The sequence below is a fragment of the Hydractinia symbiolongicarpus genome, chromosome 4 (assembly GCF_029227915.1).
Source record: "Hydractinia symbiolongicarpus strain clone_291-10 chromosome 4, HSymV2.1, whole genome shotgun sequence".
Classification (NCBI taxonomy): Eukaryota; Metazoa; Cnidaria; class Hydrozoa; order Anthoathecata; family Hydractiniidae; genus Hydractinia; species Hydractinia symbiolongicarpus.
This window is the reverse complement of record NC_079878.1, coordinates 18,851,297-18,873,360: the sequence shown is the minus strand read 5'-3', so window position 1 is coordinate 18,873,360 and position 22,064 is coordinate 18,851,297. Positions and strand designations below refer to the sequence as shown.

The window sequence follows — 22,064 nt, the reverse complement described above, 5'->3', positions numbered from 1 at the left end:
TTGTGAGGTATTGGTATCTTAGCAGACATAAGTTTATTAATTTTTATACCGGGCTATTGAAACAAAAAATTACAATGAATTTCTTATCTTTTTTTAGGTTTGACAACCGTGACTCGGCAGAGTATAAAAGAGAAGAAACTCGACAGAGTATAAAAGCTAGTTATTCAGAACATTCAGATATTCAGAATTAATTGAACCTACTGAGCCTTGAACTTGAATTTAGTTATCGGTGAACTTAATAGTGAATTAATAGTGAAATTATTGGTGGACTTGATAGTGAACTTATGGGTGAATTTAGTAGTGAATTTATTGGTGAAATTACAAAATAACAGAGGTTTCTCTAGCTTTTAAGATTTTTTTTTCTCAAACACATTATGCTAATATGAACCCTGCATATAAAAGCTGTCACCGTACTTTTACTTTCTTGTGATGTTGAAACTAATCCGGGGCCTTGCACTATTCTAAAGTCGGTACAGGGATCTTTATATCAAGGAGATGTTAGGCTTGGAACTTTTACTGGTACACAATGTATGTGTAATTTCCTGTTTGCGATCGTTTGGTCGGCTCTTAAAAAAGTTTCTTTTTGGAATCCAGGTGAACTTGATCATATCCTTTACGAAGGAACAAAGTGGTACACAAACCTAGGATACACAAACCTAGAATACACAAACCTAGGATACACAAACCAGTACTTAAGTGCAAGTGAGCTCCCAAATAGTTTGGTTCTTGAAAATGAGGTCATACAAATCTGATTCTGATAAAGGGCAAGGCATGTTGGGCATTATTAGCGGCGTTTTTTAGTTTTTGCTTTAGTTTGGGACCACCCGCAAATTTATTTATTTGATCCTCATAGCCGAACTAGTTTAGGACAAATAACAGAACAAGGTACGTTAGTCTTTTCAAAATTTAATTCATTGCAACATGTTGAAAACTACATACGCGTAATATACGTCACCCCTGGCGAAGCAATGTATCTTGAAACTCAATATTTTAAAATACTCACAACTGAACAGATAACAGATAACATAACAAATGACATAGCAGAAAAAGAAAATTAGAACAAAACAGGAAGTACATTGAATCCAAGAGAGGCCGAGTGAAACAAAAAAAATTCAATAGGCAAATATCAGAAAATGGAACATGGCCAAGCTAAGTTGAGCGAGTCGATAAGCAAATATCGGAAAACGGAACAGGGTCACGCTAAGGTGAAAAAGTCGATAGGCAAATATCAAAAAACAAAAAACTGCAAAGAAACGCCATGTAGGGGAAGGTAAAGCAACAAAACGTAAGCGTGTTAACAATCTGCCTGATTCTGATGAAAAAATAAACCAATTTAAAAAATGCATTGGGAATGGGCCATTTTATATATGTGTGATATGTAATCGTTCATTATAAAAGCGGTCAATTTAATTTTTTCGACACATCGATTATCCTGCCATTTGAGAAGAGCATTTTCGCTTCAGAGTACAAAGTTTTGACGGCAAAGAATACATATGTGTAATATGCCATTCCAAACTTACAAAAGGAAAAATTCCTTCCCAGGCTGTATCTAATAATCTCCAAATGTTTGATCTTCCAGAATTAATGAGCACATTACGACGATTAGAAGAAATTATTATATCTAAAAGAATTTTATTTAAACAAATTGCAATAATGCCTAAGGGTCAGTGTCCTAAAATAAAAGGTGCAATATGTAATTTTCCAATAAAAGCCGATGAAATAAGCAATGTCCTACCAAGAGGAATGGATAATAATGGTGTAGTGCAAGTTGCGTTGAAGAAAAAACTGAATTTCAAATCTAACGTTTATTTAGAATTGGTAAGCCAGATGTTATTCGGGAAGTTCTTTGTTTTCTAAAACTGGTTAACCCTCTTTAATCAAAAATTGAAATTAAACTCAAACATACCACCTTCCTGACCAAATTGATGATAGAAATATTGTTATTGCTCCAGGAGAAAACAAATTTCCCATACCAATAATTTCTGATGAGCATTGTGAAGAACTTTCCCACCCCTATCTATTTCCGACAGGTAAATTCGGATATCATACGAAAAGAGAAGTACCGCTTTCCCCGACCAAGTATTTCAACCAAAGATTATTTAATTATAGACAAAAGTTTGCCTCTGATAGTGACTACATACTTTTTGCTCATGCAGTGACACAAGATCCTAATTTGAATAGTCGCATAAATATCGCTATGCAATAAATTAAAGTGAACGGTCTTACAGCAGGAATGATGTCTTCAAATTTTAAAGAAAGAGTTAAGTCGTTTATAGCCAGTAACGACGCTTTCACGTTTATGAACACGTTGAAAGGAACTCCTGCATATTGGAAACGATTTCTCTTTGAAGTTTTGGCTATGGTAAAACAGGTAGAACTTCCAACATTTTTTATGACTTTGTCCTGTGCAGACTTAAGATGGAATGAACTGGTTAAAATCATTATTAAAAGGTAATGACATATCTGAAGAAGAAATCTAAAATCTAAATTATTATCAAAGAACAGAGATTCTTAACAGTAATCCAGTTCTTCTAGCAAGACATTACAAATACAGAGTTATGACGTTTTTTAAAACCATAGTTGTCAACGGGCCATTAGGTAAAGTAAACTACTACGCGATTAGAGTTGAATTTCAGGTTAGAGGTAGCCGACACATCCACTCTTTATTATGGGTTGTCAATGCATCAATTTTATGTTGCGATAACAAAAAAAATATATTGCCTTTGTGGATAACATAGTTAAATGTCAAATTCCTAATAAAGACATATCAAACACATTCTCATTCTAAATCTTGTCGTAAATATAAAAACAAGAATTGTCGATACTCTTTCTGCAAGTTTTTTACAGAGCGTACAATTGTTGCTGATCCTTTACCTGATAACATATCAAAGAAAGAAAGAGAAACACGGTTAAAAGAACGAAAGGCTATACTAGAAAAAGTAAAAACTTACATAGGTTCAAATTTGAATCCAAGATTCAACAGTATTCTTCATCCAGACGAACCGAATTATAACCAACCAGGTACAATTGAACAAATCCTTCAAAGTTTAGCCATAAGAAAAAAAGAATATGAAAACGCACTAAGCATCTTACCTGTTACTGGATTTCAAATTCACTTCCGAAGGCTTCCAGATTCTTGTTTTATCAATAATTATTTTACTGAAGGTTTGAAGGCATGGGAAGCCAACATAGACATTCAACCTGTTCTTGATTATTATAAAGCAGTTTTTAACATGTGTGCTTATTTGTCGAAAGTTGAAAATGAATCTTCATAGGCAATGAAAAAAGCTGCATCGCAGGCACTAGAAACTGGTGATTCATTATTTAAACAGATAAAGTCAATTGCAAATGCGTATCGAAATCATCGCGAAATGTCAGTTCAAGAAGCAGTAGCTACCACATAATGCCAGAAATATGGTTACGAAAGACATTTCCAGCTGTAGTTTTTGAAACTAGTAACATTCCTGAGAAGCGATACAGGGTATATCCTAACGAAGAAGAAATTTTAAGTTTAAACGAAACATGTTGGATAGATACATGAATAGACCAAATTTAGAATTTAAAAAAGGCAGATACCCCATGTTGGAACAAATGTGTTATGCTGACTTCTTGTCAAGCTACTCTATGAAAATAAAACCGAAACCAGAAGATGAAAATGACAGTGAACCAGAAGTACTCAAAGAAATAATAGCTGAGATTTAAGTCGAATCTCCTTATCCAAATACTATACCTCTGATGTCATCAAAAGAAATGTTGAACTTGCGAAAAGAAAAATGTGTTCTAAGATACCATGTACCTAGTCGAGACAAAAATCCAGAAGGATATGCACATCATTTGCTTGGTAAGTGTTGTTAGGGTTTGTTAAGTGAAAACTCGGGTACTTACACAGAGAAATTATTGGAAAACGGTGTATTAGAAATTATAAATAACTATAAAAGAATATGCGAACCATTTGGTGAACTTGTTGAAGAAGCAATGATAAGTTTTCACGCAAATGTAAATAATCTTGATTCTTTCGCCGAACAGGAAAACGACGATGTTACTGATGAGATTAGTAATATAAACAACCATGACACTGACGAAATTCGAAGTTAAACCGAAAACATCCCAGTTTTTGGAAACACTTTTTCATCTATTACTGGAGCCTGGAATTTCCGAAGATGAACTCCATGAAAAGATTCGAACATTAAATAAAACACAAAGGCAAATTTTTGAAGTGGTAAATGATTGGGTTAGAACTTACGTAAAAGGTTTAACATGTAATGCACACCATAAAATTAAGCCAATTCACATTTTTCTAACAGAAAGTGCAGGTTGTGGAAAGTCCTATTTAATAACAACAATTTCTGGCATGCTAAATAAAGCACTTTCCTATCGTGCAGGAAACTTAGAAAAGGTTAAAATTCTAATTTTAGCACCAACCGGTGTTGCTGCCATTAATATAGAGGGAAATAAAATACATTCAGCCTTAGGTATACCAGCGGATAGAAGTTTCATTAAAAACATTTCTTAGTTAAGTGATAAAAAGAAATGTATGCTGCGAAACAAGCTTTCAGAACTAAGCTTTTTTGTAATAGATGAAATCTCAATGGTTTCAAACAAGCTACTTTTACATATTCATCAACGGCTAACCAAAACATTTGGATGCGCAGATGGCATTCCATTTGCAGGAATATCTGTTATAGCATGTGGCGATTTCTACCAACTTCCACCAATTCAAGCAAGGCCAGTTTACGCAGAATACAAAGATGCATTATTAAATCTTTCACATTGCTGGAAGCATTTTAAGATTGCTGAACTAACAGAAGTTATGAGACAGCGTGGTGATCAACATTTGATTGAATTATTAAACAATATCAGAGTGGGAAAAGTAGAAACGCGACACAAAGATTTACTAAAATCTAAATTTATTTCACCATGACCCACATTACCCCAAAAATGCAATTCATATATTTGCTGAAAATCAACCCGTGCTTAATAGCATAACATCGAACGAAATAAATATCGCAGCTATTGACAAAATTCCAGAAAATATACGCGTGCAATTCATAATTCTCGCACTCAAGTGGAAACAGGTGGACTTGCGCCAAACCTTCTGTTAAAACTTCATGCAAAAGTCATGTTGACGTCAATTATTGATGTATCTGATAAACTTATTAACGGACAAATAGGTACTGTTCATCGGTTGAAAACCGATAGCCCAGGAAATGTAACAAGAATATATTTGAAAATGGAAGACATATATCCTGGACTTAAAGCTATGAGAACAGATCCATATGCTATTCAAGAAAATGTTGTTCCAATTAATAGAGTAGAGAAAGAAATCAAATTTAACAAACATAATCCATCTTCACCTTCTATGAAACGGCTGCAATTCCCACTAATGCTGTCATGGGCCTGCAGTGTTCACGAGGTTCAAGTACAAACGTTTGATAAAATTGTTGTCTGTTTTGATTTATTAAAACAACGAGCCTTTCACTCAGGACAAATCTATGTTGCATTAAGTCGAGTCACAAGTTTAGACAGTTTATACCTAACGGGTACATTTGCTAAGTCAACCATTAAGTCAGACACACGAGCAACAGAGCAGTACAATTACATGCGAGAACATTCAAAATTGACACAAGCATAAAAACGATATTAAATCCGACAGCGTTCTCATGGAAAGTGATTTAATATGCCCAACGGAAACTCAGATACCATTGAACTCACATTGCGACTCAAAACTAGATTACTTTAATTCCAAACAACAATGTGGACAAATTTTCTAGTCTATTAGTTGGTCATAATGATACTATAGAATTGTTTGATATTGTAAAAATTCCTGGTGCAATATTTTTCAGAATGACAAAAAGAACGTTTCACGAAAACGCTATTAATGTTTTGCTTCTATATCGTAAAAATTCCCTCAATAGAGATGAGTCATTATACCTTATTCAACATTTTTCGGGAAATGAAACTGTCGATATTATACTCGGAGATTTTAATATGAATGCATTTAGCGATGAAAACTATTTCCTTGATTTTCTTACTGGATATAAACAAGTCGTAACCTCGCCAACTCATATATCAGGTTCACTTATTGACCATGTCTATATCCATGAGAATGTTTTAAATACTTTTAATGTCAAGACCTTCGTTAAAACTGTCTATTTCAGTCATCACGATACAATCAGGCTTAAACTCTCTGATTTGAAAAAAGCAACCTATGGAACATAATATCTTTACAGACGACTTGAAACAACTCTTTTCTTCGTGTTTTTAACCTCCTTTTTTGGCATTTTAAACTTTTAAATTAATACTGTCCTCGATCGCAAGGCATATAATTGCCCTCCAACATGTTTGCTTAAGGCAGAAATCTTCAAGCCGCAGGGCTTCTTGTTTCATTTTTGTAGTCTTCACTTTTAAATCTCTTATAATAATAAGGAAAATGTGTCTGTTTTTCTGCAACAGACAAACTAGAAATCCCCATATCTTTTCAACCGTCAGCATTTAAGGCTCTACACAATAGAGGTAATGAGTAAGCAAATTACATTGGTAGGATTTTGCTGACGTCACCAAAATTTTTAAACTCATATCTCCTTTAATGAAATACATGAACAAGTGAGTGATGATTTGCTCGTTTATATAATATAGACATCATAGTTTCCCATTCAGTTTTTTGCTATCCCTTTTCAGCTTGATTTTTAAATAAGTAGTTATAGAGATGGGGTCTTCTTAACTTTCCTCGAAACCCCATATCTGTATCTACTTGTACACGCAATGGTAACAATTGTTGTTTGCAAGCACTCTGGAATGCAAAGTCAACTGATGATGATAAGGAGCTAAGCAGGCTCGGGAAGTCATTGCGGAGCGATGAGTGAGGCTCCTTTCCAGCCCGCAGTGGGTAGAGATGAAGTCTTGTAGGGCACTAGAGCAAAACGTAAAATCATCTGGTTACATATGTTACATACACATCATTTAACAAACCAATTTTACCACCAAATGGGATGTTTCTTTTTGCGATGTTATTTGTCGGTTACATCTGATGTCTAAATAAATATAGTCAATGATATGATGTCATTGAATTTGAAATATGATTCTTTTAAACTATATTAAATAAATATGATACTTTATAATGTAAACATGTTTACTTTTAACGTTTTCCTGTTTTCAAGCTTATTTTATTGGTTGTTGTGGAAATGTTAAGCGTTTTAATAATTATTTTAACCTATTTTTGCGCTGATGATATTTTATGTATATTCATGTATAGTGTGATTTACCGAGAATGACGTGAATTTACCGTAATAAATGTGAACCACAAGTAGTTATTTAGATAAAAGTGAAGTGCTTTATATAAAGTTAAAATATGTTATAAGTTTTCTCATGGCTGGAGGGTCATGGGGCCATGGGGCTAGTGAGGAAGGTGTGCCGCCTACACGTCCAATCATGTAGTACCGCTATATGTCGTAGTCCTGTAACGTATGTGTTGTTGGGTCCCTGGCGTGGCATTAGGTTGCCCATAAGCCACTGTATAGAGTATCAGGAGCAGGAAAGCTGAGCCTGCTAAGCAGAAAAGCGCCAATAAACATATGGAGTTGGAATTAAACGGCTCCGAGTGGGATACTCACAGTTGAATTAAAAATGACCTGCACCATGACGTTGCGCGCAATAAGATCATGATACTTCATGGTGCAGGTCATTCTCCCACGGGAGTTTTGTTTATTTTTAAATCAAATAGTATTCATATGCATAACTGTTTTTGCCATCTTCTAGGATATATCTCTTATCATCAAAACAACTTAGTGATAACTTGTTTATCTCATAACTTCCTAACATATGATTTTGACTTCTTATGGTTCTCATTTTATAGCATAATTGTTTGTTTTCAAATAATACATTTCTATAGTCTTCATGTTTGATTATGTTTTTAATGATATTCTTTTTAACACCCTTAGCAGTTTTATCACATTTTTCATCATCCTTAATATAGCTATACATTTTGGACTTCAGTCCTACAAATTCAAGTATTGGAACACCTGCTGCCTTATCTTTCATTTTACCAATAATCTTCTTATTTGATGTATTATAGAATTGTGATGTTTCGGGTAGTCACTATTGTCAAATTTATCTTTATCATTCCAGAAATCCATATATGCATCATCTGTTGTAATTTCATATGTTAGGGAATCGGTATCTGTGAATAGTAGTTTTGCATTATTTTCGTATTTCTTTTTTATATAATTGTAGTGGAAATCGTACATTAATGTTTTGGATAAATCGAGAATACACATTCCTACATATGCAGGTCTGTTTAGAGTCTCCTTAATTCTATGTACAGCCACAAGGTCCTCGTTGAATATTTTTGATGATTCAAATGCTGGTTTGGATGTTAATTTCATTAGTTTGTCCTTATTGGTTACAAGTTCTACATTTACACGTTTTCTTGTGTTTTCCATAGTTTTTCCAAATACACTGTTATTCATAAGTTTGAAGAAATCTTTTTCAAATGCATTTTTACAATAAGTCCTTTTATTAGTATTGAAAACAATATATTTTTTCAACCATGGGCTCTGATCAAATTCTAATACACGATGTACTTTTTTGATTTTTAATCCCAAATCCAAATATAATTGTAGATTTCGATAGTGTAATACGTATTTCTCTTTTTTCCCTAACGTTGGTATTAAATTAATTATTAAATTATCATCTACTGATATATTATATTTTTCTTGAATTCTCTTGCAATAGTCTGATAACATATTTTTGGTAACATTTAATTTTTCTGGAGCTACTGGATAGTCATTATATAGATCATGTAGTTCTTTTGGATATTTTAAATCAACTTCTAATATTAGTCCTTTACCACTTTGTGGTTTATAATCAGCTAGATTACATTTTTTTATTTCCTTTTCTTTTAGCCATCTAAATCCACCAGTTGGTAGATATTGTGACATTCCAGAACCGTATAGATTGTTAGCATCCAAATACATTAGATACTTCGGTGGCATATCCTTATCATAATTATCAATGTACTTATTATTGGCCTTACCATATCTGTTAGCAATATCTGATACACCACCTCTTAATCCCTTTTCAACCCCTTGTCATCATTTCAAGTCCTACTTTTGTCATTTTTAGCATTGAATCGCAAGATAATCCTAGAGATGTACAATAATAGCATCGATCCAATTTATAATATTCTAAACATGTACCCCTAAAGTTTTCAAATATATCTGCCAATAGTAATACATCAGATTTTAGATATAGGTATTCTCCCATTGTTTTCAATTCAAACTTCTTTCATACCCTTTAGCATGCTTATATTGCTCATCGGTGATATATTCATCAATTAGTAGACTGTAAAAATCTTTTTGATATGGTAATTGTGTCTCATCAAATTTCTTAAATGAATCCATATAATCGTACCTTTTTTAGTCATTAGTTCAAATTTCTTTTTATCACCAAATTCCTCTTTTGTATATTTAAATGATGTTTTTGGAAGGTTATCTGCTAATTTTTTCAAACTAGAACTCATGAATAGGAAACTATCAATAAATTTCAACTGACTACCTAACATGAATGCCATATATTTTTCCATATTGTTTAGAATTACGTTGATATCCATTTCTTTGAGTTCTCCCCATTTATTTTTATACGAATGTTTTTGAATGATTTTACCAATCTGTTGCATAATAAAATGGCTATCATATCCTCTAAAAATTATGGAAAACTACGGGTACTTTGTCTGTTAATCTATAACTTAAATTACAATCATTATGTGCTGATCCTCTATATCCATATCTACCTGTTACATGGCAATGATCTCCAACTTTGATATCTGTCTCAATATATTTTTGATTACATATGTGACAACTATCTGCTGTTTTAAGGTTTTTGATATCGGTTTTTGACATTATCATATCCTGTTTAAAATGTTTGTTTTTAATGTATTTACAATATTTAGCTTCCTTTATCATTTCTTCCATAAATTTGTATACAGCATCTGGACCCCTATATATTTTTAATGGTTTGCTATATTTGTTATCATATCTACACACAACCTTATAACCATATCCACAATCCACATGTTTCTGGTATGCTTCTGTGTATGATTTACTGTTTTTAAGTGCACATCCATGTACTTTCTCAGTGATGGCTTCAAAATCTGCATATATTACAAATGGTGCCTCTAATTGTTTATGATAATTTTGAAATTTTAATGTGTTCTCACCTGGTGCTGGCATATTTATGGCCTGTTTACCATTTATTACCATACAGATTTCACTATGATTTTCCAATATCTTTTTGGTAGAGAAAAATTGTTGACAATAAATACAAAAGTGTTTTCTTTCCTTATATTTTGTTTTGTTGTACATAAAACTGTTGAAATCATCAATTAGTACATAATGTTTATATTCATCCTTTGTTATTAATAGTAGGGACATACTATCTTCATACTTCTCCAAATACATTCATTCTGATATTGTTTTTTTTTTAATTTTATTATACTGTTTAGTCGTTACAGGAGATTCAATACCATCATAGTTCAATTCATCTACATATCTTCTATCGGATTTTTTTAATTCTTTCTGGATGTGATCCCTTATGTTTGTTTAAATGCCTAATATGGCGCCATCTAAAACATTCATTATCTGTATTTTGCATATTGGTTAGTCCCTTTGAATTATATCTTAATTCTTTGGGTAGTTCTGTATAACTTGATCCGTTTAGTGGATCATATAATGTTAAATTCAAAAAATGTGAATCTACTGATTCAATAGTCCATCCAGATCCTTCAGAAATCCATTGGTTAATAAGATTTATTATTTGCTGGGATGATAGATTTATAGCATAATGGATATCATTTTCATTTGTGACGGTGTATACTCTATTTTTAAAGTATGCAGTTTAAACACCATATTAAGAGGCTTTACAAATGTTATTTTTAATGTTTCCACATATTTGAAACCTTTTTGAAACCTTTTCTTGTGGATTCTAATTGTTTTAATGGATCCATATTATTTTTAATTCTAACCTCGAATGATTTAGTTGCCATCTCAAATGCACTATCAAGTTGTATTATTTGGACTGTAACAGTTTTTCTTGGTACTGGTGTTGGTTTAGTGAGTCTGGGTGCTGGTGTTGGTTTAGTGGGTCTAGGTGCTGGTGTTGGTTTTATGTGTCTTGGTGCTGGTACAGGTTTAGTGGGTCTGGGTGCTGACATTGGCTTATAGGGTTCTATCTTACCCTGCTTCAAAAGTTTTTCATACGTTAGATCATCTATCTTGATCCATTTCTTGGTCTTTCTAATATATCCAGGTTTCTCATCAATGGTTTTATTACCACGTATTAAATTAATTAGCTCAGCCTTGGTTAGTTTTTTGAGATCTATATCATTCATCATTATATTAGGCTTGAAAATTATTTTATTCATTTTATACTTCAATAAAGTTGTATCTTTTTAAGTCTAATTTCTTAAGTACTATATTGTTTTTTATAAGCAAGTGCGTTTATATTGATCCATTAGATATAAATATATACAAAAAATATATGTATATATATCTTTTTACTCATTTTTAGATAACTGAAATATGATACTTTATTTACTTAAGTTTTTTTATGAATGTGTTTCAGATGACTGTCTAATGTTTCTCGTGATTTAAATGTTCTATAACAATTTTCACATTTGATTCTCACGTCATAGAAATAATTAATGATCTCTGTTATAATTTCATCATAATCATTGCTTACCGGTATCTTGTATCCATTTAATTTATATTTCTGTAACATAACTCTCTGATTATCAGTTAATTGGCCATTTCCCTTTGGTGTTTTAAACTCAATTAAAAATCCTGGATATAACATGTGGAAATTTTGTATTACCATATCTGGGGCACCCTTCTGATAGCCCATATTGTATGATCTTATTCTCATTTTACTATTTATTTGATTTTCACCCAATGATACACACATAATTGTATCCGGATAATGGCTTCTAATATAATTGACAACTTTTGAATGTAGATCATATTCTGATTCTATTGTGTAGGTTTTATTTTTTTTTTTTTTATTTTTTAAATTTCTTTTTCTCATACTTTCCGGTTTTCCTTATTGATGGTAAAACTTCCCCTGTAACCCATTTTTTGAATTCTTTTGCTTTCTCCATCCTTGATCTAATAAAAAGGCTATTAAATCCGGATTCATTTTGTAAATCATATGTCCATTTTCTAGGGGTACTGCCACAGACCCCCTAGATTTGAGGTCATTTAGTGTGGTTTTATCTTCTGGTTCAACATGATCCCTTATAGCCTTGCGAGTATTTGTATATTTCAATATATTGGCAATTATTTTTGCTTTGAACCAAACAGTGTCATTAACATTAATAACATTTAATTTCACATCTTCATAAATAAATATATATCCCATAATAAAAATTACTAATAATGTTATTTTCTTAAGTATAATCTTTTAAATACCACCAATCGGTTTATTGTATCCGATTAAAAATATGTAACATCTGCATTCACTGCATAATGCCCAATAGATAAAGTTTCCACCGATTATTCTATAATACGGTTTTACATCATTAGATAGCCTACAACATTGATTACAATAACTGTAAATACAATAGTCTTCCATATAACTATAGATTATTATTTCTTTCTTTTTTCATACCAATAAATACCACCACCAACCATAGTCATGCTAGCAACAATAAATCCTAATTCCCTATATTTCTGTGATTCTGATGGTTTATAGAAGTCTGATAATTTAGGTTCGGGTGGTAGTTCTGGAAGTTTGTTACCAGTAAGCACATAATATCTTTTCATCACAAGTCCTAAGTCATCAAATCTCTTTTCCGATAAGTTTTCCTTTCTTATTTCATTATTTATGTAATCAATTCGTTTTTGTCTTTTTTCAGCCCATGCTATATGAGCCTTTTGCATTGTTTCAACTGCCAAGTCGAGTCTTTTTCTCTCTTCATCACTTCCCCTTAATGCACTAAAAAGGAAATTACTACCCGAGAAAGCAAGAGCATTCACAATAGCACCAATACCCATCATTGCTAAGCTAGCCATCTAATATATTATCAGGAATTATTTTTTGCTTCACTAGATAGTCCTTGGTCATATCAGCAGCAGCTACAACAACTGCCAATTTAAAAGTATCCTCTATATCAAATTTACTAAGATGGTGGTGTCATTTTAAAAAGTGATTTTCCTAGCATTGTGTATCCAACGGCTAGTCCAGAAACGACAGCTCCATGATGCAGGCTTTCTCTTATATTTTTAGTGTAATCCGTAGTACTCATTATATGTTATGGTATAGAAAAAGTTATTCCATACTAAAGATATCTTTACTAGGTTTTTTGATTACTACCTTTGGCTCTTCTGGTTCTTCAATTGACTGTGGTTTGTGTTGTGATACTGGTATTTTCTTTTTTATTTGACTATACGCAATATATCCACCTAATAAAAATATGCCTGCACCAACACGCACATACTGGTAATTATTTTGTTTGTTTTGTTTTTCAACATGGTGTTCTTCTTGCTTAGTTATACTATCATTGAGTCTTTTTAATTCTTCTTTTTTACGACGATTATGTTCAACAAGCTTTTTACCCTGCTCAACTCTTAGGGGGTTCTCCGGTTTTGTTACTTTCTGCTCCTCCACTACTGTTGCTACTGCTGTTGTTGGTTGCACTATTTGCTGCTATTACATTATTACTACTATTAGTGCTAGAATTTTTTACATAATGTCTACCTGTAATCATGGCTACACTAACTGGCGCTAGCATTACACCAAATTAATAGTACATATCACATGTAAATCTCTGTAAAGCAGTATTAAGAAATGGATCATTCTCTAGATCATCATTTAGTTTATTTTTATTTTCCATACCTAAAGCCCCACATGCTATATTAGAATATAAACCAATTAATGATTTTCCTAGTGATTTAGTCATCTGGCCGCTTAATTTGCTCTCATATCTTGTTGACATATTATTGATCTCATCAGCGTTCATCATTCTTTGCCTAGATGTTGTTTAGAATTACCCGATAGCACACAATTAATCAGTCTATTCCTTTTTTCAGGATACACTTCTTCCATTGGTTCTTCAATTAATGGCTGTTCTATCTTTTTTCTTCTACCATTTCTTTTAGGTTTCATTTCTTTGGCAACATTCTGTTCTAAATTAGTTAATTGATCAAGCATCTTAGAATCCATTACTATATTTGTAAGATAGAAAATCTTACGCAACTTATAACATGGATATATAATTGCAAAAATAATTGCTAATAACTAAATGAAGTTAACGTATTCAATCATTATATTATTAATTAACAAAATTATAACTAGCGTATAACTAGTGTATCAACAAATTTTACCAGGATTTTAAAAAATAATAACTAGTTGGTTGGTAACACTTCAGTATAAGTTTAGAATATGGCAGATTTTGTAGGACTGTTTTCAATCTATCTCGTTCATTCTTATCTGGCACAACATCATTCTCCCTTAAACAATCTTCAAAACTATCTCTATCTTTGGTGAAGAACAAGCAAAGCCATTTAACTTGTTCTCTAACGTCTTTTGAAACTGAATTATACTTTTGTGTTAATACCTATAGGTAGTGATTTCTATGTCTACCAGAGAATGCAAGTTCTGATAGCGCATCACGTTTTTTTTTTATTTCACCTTCAGCAGAACAATCATCAATTATAAATAGTGTTTCGTGGCCCTTAAAAGTATTGGTAAATAGTCTAATCCAATCATTTAATTTACATTCTACATCATAAACAATAATTACACTTTCATCATCGAGTAACCACTTTCTTGATAGGTACGTCTTATTATCTAAAATTGTTGGACATAGAATAATAATGTATTCAAAATGGTGCTTATATTTAGTTTCAAGTAGTTTTCTAATGTCCAACGGGAGTGTATTGTAAATATATGCTCCACTGTAACAGTAAGTTCCATGAGCATATTACAAACGAAGATTAGGTAATTTCAAGCTATTTCTGTTGTTAGGTATGTTTTTTGTGTGGTTTGTTTTTGTGAATTAATTTTTAAAGTTTTCACATGTCCAAGCAACGGCGAATGAAATTACAAGCTCGCATTTCTATCATATTGACAGTATCAGGTGGTGTCAAGCATTGATTTCCAATAATTGAAGTTGCTCGTCTATGTAAAGATTGGAGTTTGCGTAGCTGTGTCTGAGAATTCTTAAGGTGAACAAATCCGCAATATGTTAATACTGGTTGAATCATTGTTTGAAAAATTGCCAATGCAGCTTTTTGTGTAATCAGCGGTCGAATGCGATATAGTAAACGTAATCTACCGGAAGCTTTTTGATACGTTAAATCAAAGTTGCTGCTCAAATTCAATGATGGTTCGATAAGTACACCAAGATATTTATACGTGGATGTTACCCTCACAGTTTGGTAGCCGTAAGTTACGTTTAATGAGCTTTTTTGTTTATAGAGGTTTTTTCGAACCAAATAACATTGCTTCAGTTTTTCCTGCTCCAAGATTTAAAGTTAATTCATTTTCCAAGTACCATGCAAGTACACAATTCATGTCGGAAGAAAGACGGGTTTCTATGATCTCTAAGTCCTTACCAGCAACAAATAAAACAGTATCGTCTGCATATTTGACTACTTTAGAGTGTTTCACTACGATACAAAGATCATTGAAAAACATAATAAATAGTAGTGGGCCCACAATTGACACTTGTGGTACTCCACTATTGACTGGATGTTCATCAGACAAAGAATTTTTGTATTGAACTTGCTGAAATCTACCAAACAAATAGTCTGTGAACCACTCGTGTTCGTCTCCAACAATTCCAAAACTGGTTAATTTTGACAGTAGTTTACCATGACTTAACATGTCGAATGCTTTTGTGAGGTCTAAATATACGGCACCGACCATTTTACCATCGTTAACCTTCAATTTCACAGTGTCGATAAAGATTGTTGCAGCCAGTTCAGTTGAGCGATGAGGCCTTAAACCGAACTGGTTGTTGTTTATTAAATTGTTACTTTCCAGATATACAGTCAATTGTTCATGCACAACTTTTTCAATCACCTCGGATATAGCTGGAATAACAGATATTGGTCTATAGTTATTAACAGATGACTTTGCTCTAGATTTGAAAAGTGGTAACACTTTGGTGCGTTTCCAGTCACTTGGAAAAGTTGAAGTTTCAAAAGACATGTTAATAATGTATGTCAGTGGTGAAGTGATTACCTCCATGCAGTCTTTGAGTAACCAGGATGGTAGATCATCTAGCCCAACAGACTTTTTACGTTTTAATGATTGTAGATGTTTCATAGTTTCATTAACAGTGATTGATTCAAGTCGAAATTTTTGGTTAGATTTACTCGTTATTTCTTTATGATATTTCCAAACAGAGTTTGTCAACACAAAAGCAGATCTTTTAAATGAATTTACAGCATTAGGAAAAAATTTTCAAAACGCATTAGCAATAGAATGTTGATCGGTTACCAATTTCTCGTCGATTTGTATAGTAGTATTCGCTTGAGAGTTCGATCTAAGTGGAAATACTTTTTTTATCGATCGCCAGATGGATTCTGGATTTCCGGTGTTCTCCTCAAATAATTCTCGCTGATACGTATTTTTTGCTTTCGAACTTTATTATTAACCTTGTTTCTAATTTTTTTATAAGTGGTGATATCTGCTTCTGATTTGGTTTTACGCGATTTTCGTAACAATTTGACGCGTGAGTTCATCTCCTTCTTGAGATCAACAGTCATCCAATTACATGGCTTACCACGAACTTTTTTACGAATTATTGGAGCCATGGAATTGTAGGTGCGATATATAATTCCCTTTAACAAAGACCATGCTTTATTGACGTTCGTTGAATTATACACATCTTGAAAATTCTGTGAGGAATTTCGATAGTTTCGACAATTTATTGTTTTGCTAACGAAACGGGTGTGATGTTGTTTTCTAATACAACATATAAGGTCATGGTCACTAAAAGAAATGGGGATGACTTTAGTATCCGCTATAACTGTGCAATTAGTTGTAGCGATAATGTCAATAAGAGTTTGTGACGTTTCCACTATTCGGGTTGGTGATTTAATGACTTGTTTAAAACCGTGTAACGTTAAAGCTGTTTTAATCCCAATATGATCATTCTTTTTCAGAAAATCGACAATAAGGTCCCCTAAGATTATAACTTCTTTGATACCGTCTAATGTTAATATCAGTACATCAGATAGAAGAGGTGAAAAATCTTTATTAAGATACTTTGAATTATCCGGGGATCTATAAATAACATATATATAATATTAGATTTTCCCTCGATGGCTATCTCAACATTAGTAATTTTAGGGTTGTAGATTTTTTTAGTGTCTCTTGCACTATCAGTCTCTTTTGTAAACAGCATTAGAATACCTTTTAGACTCTTGGCTGGTGTGTTAAAATTCATATTCCATTTCGTATCACCATCTTTTCGAACAACATGTCTGTGTCTTAAAATTCGATCATACAAAATACTCGTCCTCATATATTCATTTTTGATTTCAGATGCCAATCTTGAATTAGAAATTGCATCAAATTCCAATGAGGTGTTGCTAATTGTGTATGTAGCGTCCGTCTTGTCACTCTTAATCGCTTTTTAACATTAGAACTTTCCAGCATTTCAAAGTCTAGTGGAATACAAAACTTATTACCAAATGTTGTAGATATTGCTTCATCTCCATTATTGGCCACTTTGTCACCTGCACCAATTCGATATTTAATAGCATTTTCAGTTTATCCATTTCCCTTGCTAACAATACCTTGAAATATAGCATTTCGTTTTTCAGCATATGCCATCCATAAATCATAATATGTGTCAAGTGTGTCACTATCATCAATACTAAGTGTTTCATTGCCCTCGATTTTTATAACTTTTTTCTTAATAATAATAGCCCTTCCAATATTTTTAAACCAATGTTCTGTTCACATCATCGGTTGAATTAAGAGTAATATCAAATGTTAACCTGGTTGTTCCTGGAACTATGACATCAGTATCCGTCAAATTTGGAAACCGTACATTTAACATCTCATTTACTCCGATAATAGTTGGATTATTAGTGACGGTAAGATGTTGTCTATTCCCTTTAATTCCAAAAGCATTTCTAAGTGATCTATTAGGATTTAGTTTTTCTCCTGTGGCTGTCATTATATATTTATACAATAGAAAAAGTTTAATAATATGTAGAACCACAGATGTAGGAAAATTACTGTTTATAATACTTCTGTCATTACCTCGTAGCTCAACTTTAATATAATCTATTATACCATTTCTCATAGTTTTGTATTGAACATTAGTTGGCTCGCATATTGTTGTATCACCAAATGAAACATCATTTGGTGTGTATCCAGTATGAAGGGTATTGGATGGAGTCCCATTATGGAGGTTATCTGTTGTAGAGAGAGCATCGGTGGAGAAAGTAAATGACTTTTTAGATAGAAGAAGATCAACGTAATTATCATTATTTACTCCTAATGTGTTGTACATACAGAAGTGTGAGGTGATCACCTACATTCTCTGCAACCACTATATTCTGTATGTATAGGTCCTTTGCTTTGATTTGTTGTAGGTATTTCCCACCGTTTGGTTCATAAAACCCAGATATTTTAGGATCGTATTTATATTCTCTTTATTATATTATATAACTTAGAAAATGTATATTTCAGAAGGTATCAATTTGCAAAAACCTATCGACAATAAAAATACTAGTAAAAGAATTGGTTTAGTTAGAGCGCGTTTGGTTTACACGTTTTACAACATTGAAGAAGACGAGAAGATGTATCTAACAAATAATACACACATTATTTTTAAAAAGGGGTTCTATAGTATTAATAATATTTTAAGACATATCAACAGTAGAATAAATTATAGTACATTAACTGGAATATTTTGTTCTTTAATATGCTAATCTGTTCATTTCTTCCATCCAATTTAATCTCTAAATCATCAATCCTTTCATTAATAGTTTTCAATTCTTCATCTGCCTGCTTCTGCGTATAGTCAGTACTCCTTAAAATTTCCAATTTCTTTTCTTGTTCTAATTGTATGTGATTTTTTACTTTAATCTGTTCAGCCATAGCCTTTCTAAGAGCCCCATTAAATGTTTACATTGCTTTATTATGATCTTTCAGCTCTCGCTCTGTCAATCCAATTTGTGGCGTATGTTCATCACCCCCAAATGATGTTTCTTCAAACTTTTTATTTAAAGTACTAAGTTCCTTTGAGTCTTTACTAGTCACTTCCACAACTTCCTTGTTTGATGATGATTGTATACTATTGGCTGTATCATTGTAGTTTTTATTTAGATTTGTTGCCCATTTACTTAATTTTTCTTCTTGTGCTGATTTAGATGAATTCGGATCAAAACCCATCTCTTTTAAAAATATTACACCTTATATTCTCTTATACTTTTTGGGGGTTGTAAATTGTCCCCCAATTAAATTTAAACCTATCATACAATATTTTACTGGTTTGTGCATCTGTAAATTTTACCTTTTTATCTTTTTTTATTTTATAATATTCTTTATGCAGTATCGAAACTATCGTTTTAGATATCCTAACTTTTTGTTTTTCCACTCCTGCAGTTATGTTATTAATCTCTTTCCTCAATTCTTCTCTTTCGGCTTCTTGCTCTTTTGACATTTTACCTTCATCTATATTGTTTAACCTTACTCGTAATTCATTTTGCTGACGATATGCTTCATCAAAATTTAATACACTATCATCATTATAATCTTCAGATTCATCAAAACTTTCATTAAATTCATCCTTATCTAATGGTTCAAAACCTTCTGCCATTGTATAATATATAACTAGAATAATTTATTTTACATATAATATAATGAAACAAATCATATGCTTTGAATGTAGTGGTGAAGATTGTTCGGACACTGAAATAGTTAAACCATTGAATTGGTATAAATATTACCATAAGTTGTACATATACTACAATTGGAAATATAAACGTACTTAAAAAACTAAATTTGGTTTTAAACATGGTTAGTACAACATTAATTGTTGTTGGTGGGATTGCTGGAACAATAACTGCAAATCCTATCATATTGGGCTCTATAAGCGGCGTTGGTGTCATTATACAGGGATATATGACGAAAACAAATATTGCTAAGAAGGTTGAGATGTATAAATTTGCATACACATCATACAATAAGGTTCTCATCCAAATACAGTCATTTCTTAATGGAATAAAATATGAGGATACTACATTTCTATCAGATATGGTGATATTGGATGGTATTATTACTGACCTATGTCCACCAATCAATGGGATAAGTAACAAGTATGAGAAGATTTATGGTTCTTAGATATTATACTCCATATAATATAAGAATGGATAAGATTTATCATACTGGAGAGGTAGAAGTGCAATAAGTAAGTTGGCTAAAAAAGCTGGTACAACCAATGAAGAAGCAGAAAAATGGCTACTGAAACAACCACTGTATCAAATATATCTACCAGCACCAAAGTATGTTCCGAGACCCAATTCCTCATATTCTATTTATGCTACACCCAATGATATACACCAAGTAGATGTCTTGTATCTTTCACATGAGAAGTACAAAAGAAAAACATATAAATATGCTCTTTGTGTTGTGGATGTTGCTAGTAGGTATAAATCAGCATATCAACTAACTAGTAAAAGCTCGAAAGAAACTGCTGAAGCCTTTAATTGTATATATGTTAATACTGAACTAAAATTCCCCAAAACATCGATTTGTGATGCTGGCAAATAGTTTTATGGTGATGTTACCAAACTTATGAACAAGCATAATGTCATAATACAACGTGGTGATCCTAGCCAACATAGAAGTCAAGGTATTGTTGAACGATTTAATAAAACATTAGCGGATAGACTATTTAGTTATCAATACTATAAAGGGTTTGTAGATCCATCAAAAGGTAACAGAGAATGGGTTGGTAGATTGCAAACTGTAGTTAGTGCTTTGAATAACGAAAAAACCAGGCTAATTGATATGAAACCAGTAGACGCCATAAAACACACTTCAATAAAACAGGGATTTTCACGGCCCGTCAAAGGTGATAATAAAAGATTACTTGATGTTGGTACCAACGTTAGATATCTATATGAGCCTGGTGAATTGGAGGGACAAATTTATAAAGGTGAAAGGCGAAACCGATCTACTGATCCAATATGGTCAGGGACGTATATAAAATAAAAGATAGATACATTAAAAGTAATCGACCAACGTTATATTATTTAGATGGTGGTCCTAAGAGATCACTTTTTTCGAAGAGCTTCGGCCCATTTGGAATCCTTAGATATTAAACCCCATATTCTTTCTATTTTCTTTTGCCTAGATTGTGTTCTTAATTCTGGAATTATTTTTGCATAATCGTTCATACCTAGTGCTTGGAATATGTTTTTTAGTGTAAAGTAATAGTTTGTAAAGCTCTTTTTCTTATTTGGTTTGTATTTATTGTATAAGCGACTTATGACAGTAAATAGATGTTGTGTTCGATTACGTTCCTCTATTGTTAGATGTGGAAACGGTTGATTCATTAATGTGAAATAAATGTAAAATATACTATTTTTATAGGACATCAACTTGTTCTTCTTTAATAGTGATTATGGTATAACATAATTGTATACTTAATTGTCTGTATTATTAATCTGACTCCATAACGTTTTTATCACATCATCAGGTACCACTTGATCTTGCATACATATGAACTGTTTTAGGATAACAGTGAAATTCCCATCCCTCTTGTATATGCACTTCTTCCGAAATGTACAACGTTCAAAAACACTGACTAACTACACCAAATTTTGGACAAACTAGTGTCGATGATGTTGTACTCTTAATCTTATCCACATCACAAGTACAATCTATATCATCCTTATCATCAGTATCACCAAAATAATCATGCATATGAGACTCTATATAATTAATAAATCATCATCATCTACTTTAGACATTTCTATATCTGTAAGTTTATTCATCTATACCATACATACATGTTATTTCTTTAAGTCTTAAACGCATTAGAC

General features: G+C 32.3%; 1 protein-coding gene across 2 annotated transcripts in view; it reads left to right on the top strand.

Moving 5' to 3' along the window:
• Positions 1-22,064, top strand: part of LOC130641639 (inhibitor of growth protein 4-like) — a 59,812-nt gene that overhangs the window by 27,632 nt on the left and 10,116 nt on the right. The gene's annotated exons all lie outside the window — the stretch shown is intronic.